The sequence below is a fragment of the Rutidosis leptorrhynchoides genome, chromosome 9 (genome assembly GCF_046630445.1).
Source record: "Rutidosis leptorrhynchoides isolate AG116_Rl617_1_P2 chromosome 9, CSIRO_AGI_Rlap_v1, whole genome shotgun sequence".
NCBI classification, from domain to species: Eukaryota; Viridiplantae; Streptophyta; class Magnoliopsida; order Asterales; family Asteraceae; genus Rutidosis; species Rutidosis leptorrhynchoides.
The window spans coordinates 346,941,877-346,958,001 of record NC_092341.1 but is presented as its reverse complement, the minus strand read 5'-3'; the positions used below and the strand labels follow the sequence as shown (position 1 = coordinate 346,958,001).

General features: G+C 33.8%; 1 non-coding gene across 1 annotated transcript; it reads right to left on the bottom strand.

The window, feature by feature from the left end:
• Positions 1 to 15,077: 15,077 nt before the first annotated feature.
• LOC139869707 (small nucleolar RNA R71) lies at positions 15,078 to 15,184 on the bottom strand. Its single transcript, XR_011766291.1, has one exon. It is a non-coding gene; the product is annotated as a small nucleolar RNA R71 (small nucleolar RNA).
• Positions 15,185 to 16,125: the final 941 nt, after the last annotated feature.

Here is a 16,125-nt window from a genome sequence, read left to right as displayed (position 1 = left end):
TCATGAAGCTCTTAAGACAACGCTCCATTTCACCACTACTTTGAAGTTCGGAATACTTCCTATCCATTTCTTCTCGAAACGCACTCATTTGCTCCGCAACTCTAGCGTTAAGCTCAGCGTCATTCGTTTCTATCCCACTTCCCGTTTCCATTCTAAGGAATGCAAAGCGATTAGATCACGAACCTATAAAACCACACACACCACACCGGTCCATCTTCCTAAACACTCATCGTACATCACTTGTTAGACACGATTTGCACCCGTAATAAGGTTTGCAAGTCCTTATTACGCATACACGCCGTATCGACTCGTTAGTACAACGACCGCCTCGCTCGATGATATAAACAAACACAACCAAAATTCTACACGATATAAGCACACGCGAGAATTATAATCACAACACAATCATATATTAATAATATCCGCATTACTTAATATAAACGTTAGTCCACCTACAAGCAAGGCACTAACTATAACCCATTCCGACCCGTATTCCTACAAGTCCCGCACAATATTAAGCACACACAAAAGTCTAAGTCTAGGCACCTATCTCAAGTCACCTAAATCCCTTAGACCATGCTCTGATACCACTTGTAACAGCCCAACCCATATTAAAACCGGCCCATAAAAATTTTTCCTTTAATACGCGTTAAATAATACTTTAGATCTCAATTGTGTTTCCATAAACATCTTTAATACAATGGAAGGTTTAATAAACTTCAAAACATTTAATACGCCAGTTAATTGTTCAAACGGACATACACGACCGGACTAGTTTAGTTTCCAAAAAAACCGAGCATGGTGATTTGGGACTACGCTACCCAAATCCTAATCGAATACAAAAGCAAGATCTTCTAAGCAACCTAGCCAAGATCTCTAGTCCCCAAGCTTACCCGAGCCACCAAGCATGCAAACCTATAAAAATATAAACAACGAGAGGGTAAGCTATCACTTAGTGAGTGAGAATATACTACATACATATATATGCATAAAATGGACACGCCACATAAATAAACAAATACCGCATACCGAAGCATCCAAGCATAAAGGCAAGCTAATCTAAGCATACCGTACGATCACTAAGCAATAAGCTAACAACATCAACAATGAGTAAGTTCACCAACGACAATGTGAACAAATGCCAATAAGCTACACCCGGAGGGTTAGCTACATCACGACAATACAACATTATACGTATACAATATATATATATATATATATATATATATATATATATATATATATATATATATATATATATATATATATATATATATATAGATCTCGAATAACATAATTTGCTTATGCTTACAACACAATAACCATGGTTAACCAAATCTTCGCAAGGGAATGACTTCGCGAAATAAGTCATCAATGTTCATAACAACCGTTAGCTTCCAAACACGGCTATGGCATGCTAACCCCCAAGGTGTTCCAAAAACGGCTATGGCATCACCCCCCAAGTGTTCCAAAAACGGCTATGGCATCACTTGATCAATGTGTGAGTAAAACACGGCTATTACTCACAATCATGTGCACAAACACGGCTATGTGCAACAATTAATATGGGCAACAACGTGGGAGTAAAACACGGCTATTACTCACCACCATATGCACAAACACGGCTATGTGCATAGTTATCAATTGGACAAAACGGCTATGTCCCACAACTATGGCCACAAAAACGGCTATGTGACACCATTACTACGGGCACATAAATCATATACATACATACATAGATATTCCACTCACAATATTAACCCTTCGCCATTGGGGTTATATAATCCACATCACACGCCCATGTGATAACGTACACACAAAGTGTGCACCTCGCCAAGGTAGTCAATCAAAACGCACAACCGTGCCAATTGGACCTATACACAAGTCCAACAATTCCACCTATATGAGAAGTGAACTCTATAACCGAGAACCCCTTCACCCGACCCGCACCCATCCTACACATACATATGCACATAGGATATTAACACTCACCTTGTCGCCTTGAAGAATGCCACCGAATAATCCGCAATCGCCGATGGAATGTACCTATTTCATTTATCACATAACAAGTAACACAATTAGGGTGGATATACAAATCAACCCAAATTGACTACTAGTGCAATTTCGACCCAAATGCACTTCCAAGAACAAATCGCGCCCAAACTAATCAATAATCACTAACACAAGTGAGAATGGTCCTAATATGCCAATCAAACCCAATCATGGGTGTTAAACACCTATCTTGCCCAAAATGACACTTAAACCCTAATTTGACCCATAAGAAGTCAATATCACGCCATTAGCAAGTTTTGACACCAAAACATATTTAACTCGGTTTCATACCTCAACTTAATCCATTTTAAGTTTATAAACCTCAACGAATCGACATTCGGGTCATAACCATCAACAAACCCTAATTTTGACTCTAGTCAAAATTAGTCAACCACAAGAACCCTAGAAGTCTCCAAAACATCAATAATCACTAATACTAGTGATTATACACCATTCTCAAGTCTTAAACATGGTTAAATCATTAACCAACCCAAAACCCGCCTTTAACACTTATAAACCCGAATCTTGGTGTAAATCTTCAATTAACTAAATGGGTTCCATCTATGAACATACAAGCCAAAAGTCCCAAATTTGAATGATGAACACAAAAACAAAATTCGGAGTTAGGGCTTACCACTAGTATCACCATGTAGCTAAGAACGAGGAGAACAAACTTGTCAACTACGCCAAAGATCAAAACCCGCTTCTTCCTTTCCAAAAATCCCTTTGAAATCAAATGGGTGTTTAGTTCTTGAGAGGAAAATGAAAAGAAAAGGAAAAAGAAATTAGGAAATGAAATGAATGGACCATATTTAAGGCTATAATCTGCCTCATACGCGAAAAGACCAAAACGCCCTTAAATATCTTTTAATATTACAAAAATCCGGAATCAGTTTGCCAGCATGGTCGCGCCGCGACCCTATTCCTCGCTCCGCGAGGATCAACGTGATCTGGTGCCATTTTTTCCAAGCTTTCTGATCCTGATTCCAGTGAGTTACCGTGCCGCGGCCTGACACAAAGCGTGACCTGACTCCATTTCTCGCACCCATGACTTTAACCCTCGAACATGTACCGAACCCTTCATACGCCTAACGTACATACACAATACACCTATAAATCATATACAGGGAAAACGGGCTGTTACACGTACGTTGGCACTAGTCTTAAGTCCCGTTTTTGGTTCCTCGAACTCATTTTCGTACGCTTAGAAAACTAATACTTTATGTTTTGTGTAACGTACCTTTATATATAACAAGACTCAAATCAATGAAAAACTATCCCACTCAAAGCGTAACTTAATCATTTGAATGTTTTGGTCACTTGCTTCTATAAATTATCGTCCCGTTATATATACATATACATATATATATATATATATATATATATATATATATATATATATATATATATATATATATATATATATATATATATATATATATATATATATATATATATATATATATATATATATATAATAGTATTTTTTTTTAATAAAATGTTTTATAAATAAAATTAGTATTAAATCTTATTACGTTGTAAAATATATATATATATATATATATATATATATATATATATATATATATATATATATATATTACTTTCATTTCGAAATATAAATTTGAAATATAATATAATATATAATTTTCAAAACTAAATGTATTTCAAAGACCATTATATAATTTAAAACCATTTAAATATTTAACAATGGTTGTGTCACATAACGTTTACATAATAGAAATTACTATATCATATAACGTTTCATTTTAAAACTTAACTAAGTATAGTTCATTTATGTACTAGCGTTTATTTTAACTTCTTAAACATACTAGTTATTCTATCTACATATTAATCGAATCACTTAAGCGAGTGTTACTATCGTTTACTTAACTAATTTAATATATATAAACACGTTTTAAATACATGATGCAAGTTATGTATATATATATATATATATATATATATATATATATATATATATATATATAGTTCTAACAATTAACATTTCAACTCAAGTTATTTAAACAAAGACATTAATAAACTAGTTCTATTATATCGAAAAACGTTTTGGTACATTTGAAATTAAATCAATTGATTATTATGTAATTTAGTCTTCTACTAACTTTTGTCTAATTCTCGTTATTTGACACTTTATTTTCATGTGTAGATCACTTTATCAATTATTCTGAATACCGTTAAAAATGATAGATTTCTCAAATCAACGTGGACCTTACCCCAAAGACTTATAATAATATCATAATGTAACGGATAACTCAATCATTTGACATTATCTTCTAATTTCGTCGATAAATATATTGAAACAAATACGTTCATGTAAAGTATTATACATCTAATACTTTGTTAACCTTTTCAAGTTATAATATATACATATATAATCATATTCATTTTTATAATGGTTCGTGAATCGTCAGAATTTGGTCGAGGTCAAATGAATGTATGAACATAGTTTAAAATTTTTGAAATTCAACTTAACAAACTTTGTTTATCGTGTCGGAGTAATATGAAGATAAAGTTTAAATTTGGTCGAAAATTTTCGGGTTGTCACAGTACCTACCCGTTAAAGAAATTTCGTCCTCGAAATTTGATTAGAATGGTCATTGCTGACAATAAGTATGTTTTCATGACGCATATGAGCTGAAAATTAGAGTTTCATCATCATTGAGTAATATAGATAAAACAATTTGATTTTGTGAAGAGTACGAATGAAGTTATCACAAAAGAGTGAAACGAGTAACTGTAGGTTAGTTTTAACTAGTGATGTAGCGACCCGACAAAATCGTCATTGACGGCGCCGCTAACTTAGGTCCCGTTACATGGTCGTAGTCCCTATATGAGACTCGTTTGACCAAAATTATGTCGCATTCATTTGAAAAGTACAAGACTTGCAAAGTTTAGTTTACCAAACGGTTCGACAACAAGTTTAAGTTTACAAAAGTATAATGTATAAATGAAATAAACTTGCGACATAATATAAGTTGAAAATCACGGTGGCTATAAATAGCGTAAGTATGTAAACAAAAGTTTGAATCCAAAGGTGCTATCACTAGCGTATGTATGTATGTATGTATGTATGTATGTATGTATGTATGCTTGACCCCAAGTAAGAAATCAGAGTGTATGCATGCATGCTTGACTCCAAGCAAGTATGAGTGTACGCGGAAGCATGTATCAAATAGCCAAGTATGAACCTGAGAAACATATAGAAAACTGTCAACGAAAACGTTGGTGAAATCATAGGTGTTTTAGTAAACGTTGTATTTGAACCACAAGATTTAATATAAGATGATTATCAAAATCATTTGCATTCCAAAGTTGTTATTTATTTCGCGGGCACCCAATTATCAAACTTAACTGTTTTGTACCCTGTTACGTAGTGTTAGAACATACACTATACTCGAAAATATATTTCATCCGCTAACGGTAGCGAACCGTCCGAATGAGGCTCGTCAAGCCCATGTGATCACATAATATAAGTTCTCGTTTACACCCTGCAAGTGTAACTAATGATAATTGAATTGAGGATTTTTGTTCAAACCCGTACGTGGAATGTTCGTTTTCGTACTTGTGTTCAAAGTGTAAAAGTATGATACGTATATGTTTCTTATCCCATAGTTTAAAGCATAAAAATTGTTTGAAAGATGGGACTATGATCTCACCTCGAGTGCACGAGTATAAAAGTACTTCACAAAGTAAACGTGTGCATGATAGTTGCTTAGCCTTGACCTAAACAAGTAAGTTGTATTAATTAACCGGTTACGACACAAGGTCTGGCAAAATGTGTTCAATTAGTCCTATGGCTCGTTACGACTCGATTAGTATAGCATGTGAATCACGTTGTTAAGTTTCATGCAAGAATCAAGTATAAAATACGATTAAAATGATTGCATAAGTTTTTGGTTAAGTTTGACTAAAATTCAAACTTGGTCAAAGTCAACGGGGTCGGGTATCCGACAATTTTCCCACGATGAAAAAGTATATATAAACATGTTTGCCAAGTTTCATGTTAATCGGAGTTACGAGTAAGCGGGGGTGAAAGTGTGAAAAACTAAAAGAAATTGGGACAGGCCCAAATGGCGCGCCGCTCCAATTTTGGCGCGCTGCTCCATTTATCTGATCTGCAAGTCTGGCAGTTTTCACACTCAAGCATTAATCCAATTTCAAATACACATAAATCATAAACCGTAAACATCCAAAACAAGTATCTTATATTGTTGGAAAGGTATTTTGATAAGGAATACAACTAACCACTTTTCATCAAGCAAAAATATCATTTACAATAGCCGAAAATCTCGTCAAGTGATCATTAAATGTTCAAAATCATCGTTTCAAGTTTACAAAATGCATTTTAAGATTCGGGAATCCAATTCACACATGTGATATGCTGTTTTAAAGGTAATGAAATATACATTACAACTAAACACTTATCAATAACATTAACAAGCATTTAATGCAACAAAAGTTCGTTTTAAAGCTATCAAACCCTAACTAAACTTCACAAACTCATTAATCATGTTCTTGAAATTTTATTACTCAACCTACGCATCAAAACGAAGCTAGTGATACTAGTAACACAATTAAAACATGAACTTTAACAATTTAACAACATTAACTCATCCAAAATCAAAGATTAAGCACACCCATTTCAAATGTTCAAACTAGTTACTTAAAATAACAAATCGAGCAAACAAAACATATATTCATGTTATACACTAGCCATAGACACTAACTAACATCATTTCAAGTCAAAAACACGAATTTAGAGAAATCTAGAGTTTTTAGGAAGTTACCCAAACGAGATGAAATTGGTACCAAAATGTTGAGGATGAAGAGAGGATCACGAATATGTAATTTGTTTTTATGTTTGCCTCTTGATCCGGATTTAGATGATGATTTTTGTGAGTTAGGTGTTTAAGTTCAAAAATGGAAGATGAGAAAGGAGAGAAAAGAGATGAGGAGGTGAGTGGAAGTGAATGGGTGGATGAGGTGGGTTGACTAGTTGACCTAGTCAACTAGTTTACCCACTTGGCAACCTCGGTCCCTCAAGTTTCAAAGCGGGTGCGAGAATTATCCAAACGAATATTTTAAAAATGCTCGAGTAAACGAGTGATGTTATAATTAAATAACGAGAATATTATGAACGTTTATCAACGGAATCTACGAATTTAAATAACGAAAGATATTATTTAAAAAAGAAGATAGTGTTAAAAATAAATTTAACGGAAAAACGCGGGATGTTACATTACCTACACCTTAAAAGAAATTTCGTCCCGAAATTTAGTTGGAAGTATTAGTTGTTGTTTCTTCTTCGAAACCTTGCGTTGCAAATTCTACGGATATGTGAAGGTACTTCCTTGGGCATTTCAATGAACTTTGACAGTCAGGATTTTTACGTTGGTTTAAAGTTTGGTTTCATTATTTATAGTTTCAACCGGTCCTCCTAGGAAGTGAAGTTTATCGTTGATAGTAAGTTCATCGAAGAGGATAACAAGTTCTTGTTTCGCAAGACACGCCTTTAAGTTTGATACACAAAATGTAGGATGAACGGTATTTGTTTGAGTCAGAAGTTTGAAGCGGTAAGCAACGGGCACAACACGCCCCAAGATTTCAAAAGGACTAAAAATATCGCAGATTTAGCTTTCTACGTTTCCGAAACGGACTACACCTTTTCAAGGTGCGACTTTTAACGTTACGCGGTTTCCCACATGGAATTCGAAAGGTTTACATCTAACATTGGCATAGCTCCTTTGGCGACTACGGGCCGTCTCGAGCCTTTCTCGGATTGGAACAATCTTAACGGTTACTTCATGAATGAGTTCGGGTCCGGTGGTTTGCTTGTCACCTACTTCGGTTCAACGATTAAGAAAACGACAATTATGGCTATATGAGTTCTTGAAAGGTGTGGCGTTAATACTCGGATGAAAATTATTGTAGTAAGAGGATTCGGCTAAAGGCAAATACTTTTCTCAAGTAAATTTGAAGTCGATAACGCAAACTCGTATTATGGTTTCCAAGGTTTGAATCGTATGTTTGCTTGGTCCTTCGGGTTGTGGTTGATGTATTGTACTCAGGTCTAAACGTGGTCCCGAGGCTTTTTGTAAGGCACTCCGAAATCTAGAAGTGAAACGAGGATCTCGATCCAAAATGAGGTACAGTTCTGTAAGGTATATTCGAACAATTTTGTTAGGAATTGAAAACGTTTGTTGGAACAAGTTTCTATTTCTCAAGAATTTCGCGCCGTGAAAAGTTTATCTGTTTCCGAAAACGTTCGTTAGGACTATTCACCCTCGAGGCGAATACTAGCTTAATGTGGAGAGTCTCTCTCTCCTTTGAGAATTTAGAATAAAGATTTCCTTAAACGGAAGTACGAGTTTAAGGCGAGAGAAGTTTTCGTCTCGATGTGAGCATAACAAGCATATTGTAGTTCGTCGATAAAACTGTGCGAAAACGAGATGGTATACACGTATAGCATATGGTTGAAGTCGTAAGAATTTGTTATTCATTCGGAAGCATAAGTATGGTTCGATAATAATCGATGATGTGTCCCGGGTATGGTTGTTATCAATATTCTCGGAGTTTTCGGATGTTCAAATAAGAAAAATGAAGTCATGTACATGGCACATGGTGATGATTAGGTTGATCGAGTCCAACCACCATCACGTGTCATTAGAACTTTAGTATGACTTACTATAATATAACCACGTTGATCGAGTGTTGTTATATTATACTAACTCATACCTCCATTCCCACATCACTCCATAGACTCAAGTTCGTATAATCGTGAAGATTTAAAATGTACAAAGTATAGTGACATCACTAACGTGACTCGTATTGAATCGAAAGAATTTGTGCAACTCTAAAGAAGCGTTCCCCGAGGGAAGTGTATAAATGATTGTTCACGTCAATGCGGTTCAAGTCAAACAATAATGTCTTTAGGCACAAAAAGAGTAAGGAATCATGATAACGAATAGTACGTAACCGTAGTGATAATTTGTGATGACGATACTCATCTAGAGTAGTGATGGTAGTAACAAGAAGTGGTAGATAGCAAGGAACACCGGTGTGACACCAATAGTAAGTTGAAACGATGGCGAATAACAATCTGGAAGACAGAGTTCCCAAACAAGTGTGACTAATGAAGCCGTCATCTTCCTTACGCGTATGAATCATGAATTCACGTGTGTTACGAGAAAGTGGCATAATACGGATTCGTATGATGAAAGCTTGGTACCATTAAGAAGTTTGCCTAAGAATGATTCAAGTATAATGCACAAGTAGTCAAGTAAGTGCTATCTATAGCAAATGTATGTCAGAATGCAATGGCTAACTATCCGGTTGTAGTCTAGATTCACTAATGCGTCCTAACGACTCTGTCAGACACACTAATGCACATCCTAGATCCCTACAACCAATGCTCTGATACCATCTGTAGCGACCCGAAAAAATCGTCATTGATGGCGCCGCTAACTTAGGTCCCGTTACGTGGTCGTAGTCCCTATATGAGACTCGTTTGACCAAAATTATGTCACATTCATTTGAAAAGTACAAGACTTGCAAAGTTTAGTTTAGCAAACGGTTCGACAACAAGTTTAAGTTTACAAAAGTATAATGTATAAATGAAATAAACTTGCGACATAATATAAGTTGAAAATCACGGTGGCTATAAATAGCGTAAGTATGTAAACAAAAGTTTGAATCCAAAGGTGCTATCACTAGCGTATGTATGTATGTATGTATGTATGTATGTATGTATGTATGTATGCTTGACCCCAAGCAAGAAATTAGAGTGTATGCATGCATGCTTGACTCCAAGCAAGTATGAGTGTACGCGGAAGCTTGTATCAAATAGCCAAGTATGAACCTGAGAAACATATAGAAAACTGTCAACGAAAACGTTGGTGAAATCATAGGTGTTTTAGTAAACGTTGTATTTGAACCACAAGATTTAATATAAGATGATTATCAAAATCATTTGCATTCCAAAGTTGTTATTTGTTTCGCGGGCACCCAATTATCAAACTTAACTGTTTTGTACCCTGTTACGTAGTGTTAGAACATACACTATACTCGAAAATATATTTCATTCGCTAACGGTAGCGAACCGTCCGAATGAGGCTCGTCAAGCCCATGTGATCACATAATATAAGTTCTCGTTTACACCCTGCAAGTGTAACTAATGATAATTGAATTGAGGATTTTTGTTCAAACCCGTACGTGGAATGTTCATTTTCATACTTGTGTTTAAAGTGTAAAAGTATGATACGTATATGTTTCTCATCCCATAGTTTAAAGCATAAAAATTGTTTGAAAGATGGGACTATGATCTCACCTCGAGTGCACGAGTATAAAAGTACTTCACAAAGTAAACGTGTGCATGATAGTTGCTTAACCTTGACCTAAACAAGTAAGTTGTATTAATTAACCGGTTACGACACAAGGTCGGGTGAAATGTGTTCAATTAGTCCTATGGCTCGTTACGACTAGATTAGTATAGCATGTGAATCACGTTGTCAAGTTTCATGCAAGAATCAAGTATAAAATACGATTAAAATGATTGCATAAGTGTTTGGTTAAGTTTGACTAAAAGTTAAACTTGGTCAAAGTCAAAGTCAAAGTCAACGGGGTCGGGTCGGGTATCCGACAATTTTCCCACGATGAGAAAGTATATATAAACATGTTTGCCAAGTTTCATGTTAATCGGAGTTACGAGTAAGCGGGGGTGAAAGTGTGAAAAACAAAAAGAAATTGGGACAGGCCCAAATGGCGCGCCGCTCCAATTTTGGCGCGCCGCTCCATTTAACTGATCTGCAAGTCTGACAGTTTTCACACTCAAGGACGAATCCAACTTAAAATACACATAAATCATAAACCGTAAACATTCAAAACAAGTATCTTATATCGTTGGAAAGGTATTTTGATAAGGAATACAACTAACCACTTTTCATCAAGTAAAAACATCATTTACAATAGCCGAAAATCTCATCAAGTGATCATTAAATGTTCAAAATCATCGTTTCAAGTTTACAAAATGCATTTTAAGATTCGGGAATCCAATTCACACATGTGATATGCTGTTTTGAAGGTAATGAAACATACATTACAACTAAACACTTATCAATAACATTAACAATCATTCAATGCATCAAAAGTTCGTTTTAAAGCTATCAAACCCTAACCAAACTTCACAAACTCATTAATCATGTTCTTGAAATTTTATTACTCAACCTACGCATCAAAACGAAGCTAGTGATACTAGTAACACAATTAAAACATGAACTTTAACAATTTAACAACATTAACTCATCCAAAATCAAAGATTAAGCACACCCATTTTAAATGTTCAAACTAGTTACTCAAAACAACAAATCGAGCAAACAAAATATATATTCATGTTATACACGAGCCATAGACACTAATGATAATGCTAAAAATGAACACATATTTCATAGCATTATCCCTCAAGAAAGACAAGATTTTAGTTGCAATTGTTCTATTTACAAGTGATATTCGTTTAAATAATAAAAGGTGAAGACAAAAGGCAGATTCGACGATTTGAAGACGCAAACGACCAAAAAGCTAAAAAGTACAAAGTACAATCCAAGTGGTTCAATATATTGATGAGAAACATCTAAAAATTACAAACGTACAAGCCGCAAAACGCAAAGTACAAGATATTAAATTATACGAAAAGGCGTTCGAAAATCCAGAACCGAGACATGAACCAACTTTCAACGCTCGACGCAACGGAGCTGAAAGTACAAGTCAACTATGCACAAGAATATAATATAATATTTAAATAATTCATAATAAGAATAATAATAAATAATAAAAAGTTGTTAATTGAGCATAGTTAAGGAGTCATAAGTGAAAATTTCAAATTCATCATTTGCCTATAAAATGAGATTAAGGAGAATGAAGAAAGACACACCTTTTTCCAATCTTCTTTCTCTATATATGTAATTTATATATATTTATAATTATAATTTTAATTTAAGTTTAATAATAATTGAGTTATTGTAAGAAATGTTTTACGGGTTTTAAAGTCGGAATTCTGTCCGTGTAACGTTACGCGATTATTCACCACTGTAAGCTATGTTCTTTCTTTTTAAATTAATGTCTCGTTACTAAGTTATTATTATGCTTATTTGAGCTGAAGTAATCATGATGTTGGACTAAATATTAAAGATTGGGTTATTGGATTTTGTACCATAATTAGGGTATGGACAAAAGACTGACACTTGTGGACATTGGATCATGGACCATTAATAGATGGGGGGTATTGTCTAATAGAATGATAACTCTTTGGAGTCTGTCGAACCAATCTTCAAATTAGTTAATCTAATAATTATTAAATGATTATGCATGTCCTATTTAGTGACGTTTATACGACATCTTTTACAATCATTTAATTAATCAATTGGGTTGGGTAATTTATTATTCATTCTGGCCAAGTGGGTAAATTAATAATCATGGACTAATTAAAACAGGGGTGGATTACATACAAGGGTAATTGGTGTAATTGTTAACAAAGTATTAAGACCTTGGATTACACACAGTCGATAACCTGGTGTAATTATTAACAAAGTATTAACACCTTGTTACAGTTCGAATCCCCAATTAGTTGGAATATTTGACTTCGGGTATAAGGTTAATTTGACGATCATTTTATAATTATGACCGATGAACTATTATGGGCAAAAACCAGATAGGTATCAAATAAATCCAGGACAAAGGACAATTAACCCAGCATAATAAATTAAAATCAAAACATCAAACATCATGATTACGGAAGTTTAAATAAGCATAATTCTTTTATTGTATTTCTCATCGTACTTTCATTTACTCGCAATTTTATTTATTGTCATTTTAATATTGTTATTTATTTTACGCACTTTAATTATCGTCATTTATCTGTACGCTTAAAATATAAAATCGACAAACCGGTCATTAAACGGTAAATCCCCCCAAAGTTACCTATAATTACTATATCTAGTTTAACTACTTAATTAACTAATTTGACCTAGTAAGACACCCAATAATAGTGTTCACGGATCGACCTCCCGGACTTTACCTTAGCTATATTATTACACGATAGGTATACTTGCCTTTTGTGTTTTAGTTTAATTTAAGTGATTTCCTGTAGTAAATAAATATAAAACTGATAGCCGTTTCATACACACCTTAGAGAACACATCAAGTTTTTTGGCGCCACTGTCGGGGACACTTTTTGTGTCTTCACGGGGTATTTAAGTCTTTTTTTATTTTTTTTAGTTTTTGTTTGATTAAAGATATATTAATTTAAATATAATAATTTAATAAATATAATAATATAATAATATTGAAATAAAATATAATAATATTGAAATAAAATATAATAATATAATAATAATTTTGAATTAAATTTGAATCGTAAAGTTTTAAAAAGTCGTATTTATTAAATACTTCAGGGATATATTATGTAACTTATAATTAATAATTTCTATCATGTCGCTTTCGTGTGAATAGTAAATTAATTAATTTCGTTTTATTTACTATTCATGAATAGTAAATGAGTTAAAAAAAGTTTTAAAAAAAAAATAATAAAAAAAATTATTAATTTGATGAAAAAAAAATTTTAAAATCCTTAAAAAGAAATATTAAATTCGTTAAAAAAATAAAAAAAAATATAAAAATAAATTTTTTTTAAAAAAAAAATTAAAAAAAAAATATATATATATATATTTTTAAGATTTTGTCTATAAAATTTAAAAAAATATATTTATTTTAAGTTTTATTACCTTTAGATTTTTAGACTCTAGTTACAACTTTTAGTATTAAGTTTAGTTTTGCCATAGTTATTTTTATACTTTTAGATTTTTAGGCTTTGCTGTAAAATCCCTTAAGTGCTTTTACTTTAGACTACGATTTAGGTGGCTTAAAATTTTGTGACGTCGTATTAAAATTTTAGTATCATTTTAAGTAAATGCCGTTTTTCGTTTAGAATCCCTTTTAAGTTTCGACGCGCTACTTTCTTATTTTTATTTTTCGACCTTTTATTTTTTCGACGTTTTTTGACGCAATCTTTTTCTTTCTTATTTCTCGACGCTCTAGTTTTTAGGACATAGAATTTTCTATTTCTTCTCTAAAATTTCAAACGAAAAATTATTTTAAGCGATTAAATTGATAGACATCCAAATTTTCTGGTTCGTAGTAATAGTTGGATTTGTTAGGGGCGAGTTGTGGGCTTCCAATTTAAAGGGTCCTGGCTACCTGCTGCATCTATTGGCTATTCAAAACGTGGGCAAAATCAGAAAACTCTATTAATTTGATAACTTATATAATTTTTATTTTTATAACTAATAGGATATTCAGTGAATGCACCGAGCAAAACGTTTACCACCTTTCATACGTTCACCATCTGTAAATCGATCAAGGTATCTAGCCAATATTGTTGCCGTTATTTTTCTTTAGAATCGTCATCTAGTCGAACAAGTTCTCCAACTCAAATTTCCGATAATCCATTTTTTGAACCCGACTTCACAACTGAGAATCCGAAGGATATTCAAGGACAATTCCAAGCTCCTGAACTTCAAATAGTTAAATCAAAATCTTCTAGCGATTCGGATTCAACAAATTTAATTATGGAAGTAACGGAACCTCAAAGTATGGAAGACCGAATGAGATCCACACGCACGGGCCAAGGTCACGCCATTAATCAGTCAGATGTTAGAGCATCAGATTTTGAAATCAAATGACAAATCCTACACATGATCACCAATCAGTGCCAATTTGGTGGTACAACAAAAGAAGATCCAAACGAACATCTTCGAACTTTTAATAGGATTTGTAATCTATTTAAAATCCGAGAAGTTGAGGCTGAAACTATTTATCTTATGTTGTTCCCATGGACTTTAAAAGGAGAAGCCAAAGATTGGTTAGAATCGTTACCTGAAGGAACGATTGACTCATGGGATATTTTAGTTTAGAAATTTCTTCAAAGATTCTTTTTGGCATCTAAAGCCGTGAGACTTCAAGGAGAAATTGCCACGTTCGTGCAAAATCCAAATGAAACGTTATATGAGGCATGGACAAGATTCAGAAGGATGTTGAGAGGATGTCCTCAACACGGTTTAGATACTTTTCAAATAGTGCAAATTTTCTATAAAGGCGTCGACATCGTCACACGAAAAGACATCGACACAGCAGCTGGTGGTTCCATTATGAAGAAAACTGCAACTGAAGCTCACAAGATCATTGATAACACAGCATCCCACTCTCATGAGTGGCATCAGGAAAAAGATATTTTTCATTCATCTAAAGCGGCTAGAGCCGATTCTAGCCATAACTTTGATTCTGTTTCCGCAAAAATAGATGCTTTCGAGAGATGAATGGAAAAGATGACTAAAGATATTCACGCAATACGAATCAGTTGTGAGCAATGCGGTGGACCACACTTAACGAAAGATTGTAATGTTGAGCAAACGATGGAACAACGAGAGAATGTTTCCTACATAAACCAAAGGTCGGGAAATAATTATCAAAATAATTATCAACCGCCAAGGCCAAACTTTAATCGAAATCAAAACATTCTTTACAATCCAAATGGACCCAATAATAACTCATACAACCAACAAGGTCCGAATAACCAACCAACTCAAAACAACACTTTCAATCAACAAAGACCTGGCTTGTATAAACCACCACAACAAACCGAAGAGAAAAAGTCAAATCTGGAAGAAGTGGTATTTAAGCCAGTTGAATCTCAAACACAATTTATTGAAACTCAAACCCAAACGAATGAGAGGTTTGATTAGTCATTTAGAACTCAACAAGCTTCCATTTTGAATCTATAAAAACAAGTAGGTACTCTTGTTAGATTGATGAGTGAAAGGGAACAAGGAAAGCTACTGAGTAATAATGAAGTAAATCCTCGGAATGAAAATGTTAACATGGTATCAACAAATTCTGAAAAACCAACACCAGAAGATGGGAAAGTTTTAGATGTGAGTAACAATGAAGAAGTTACAACACTACCACCACCCGAGTATGTAAAGCCAGTGGTGGCACCATACA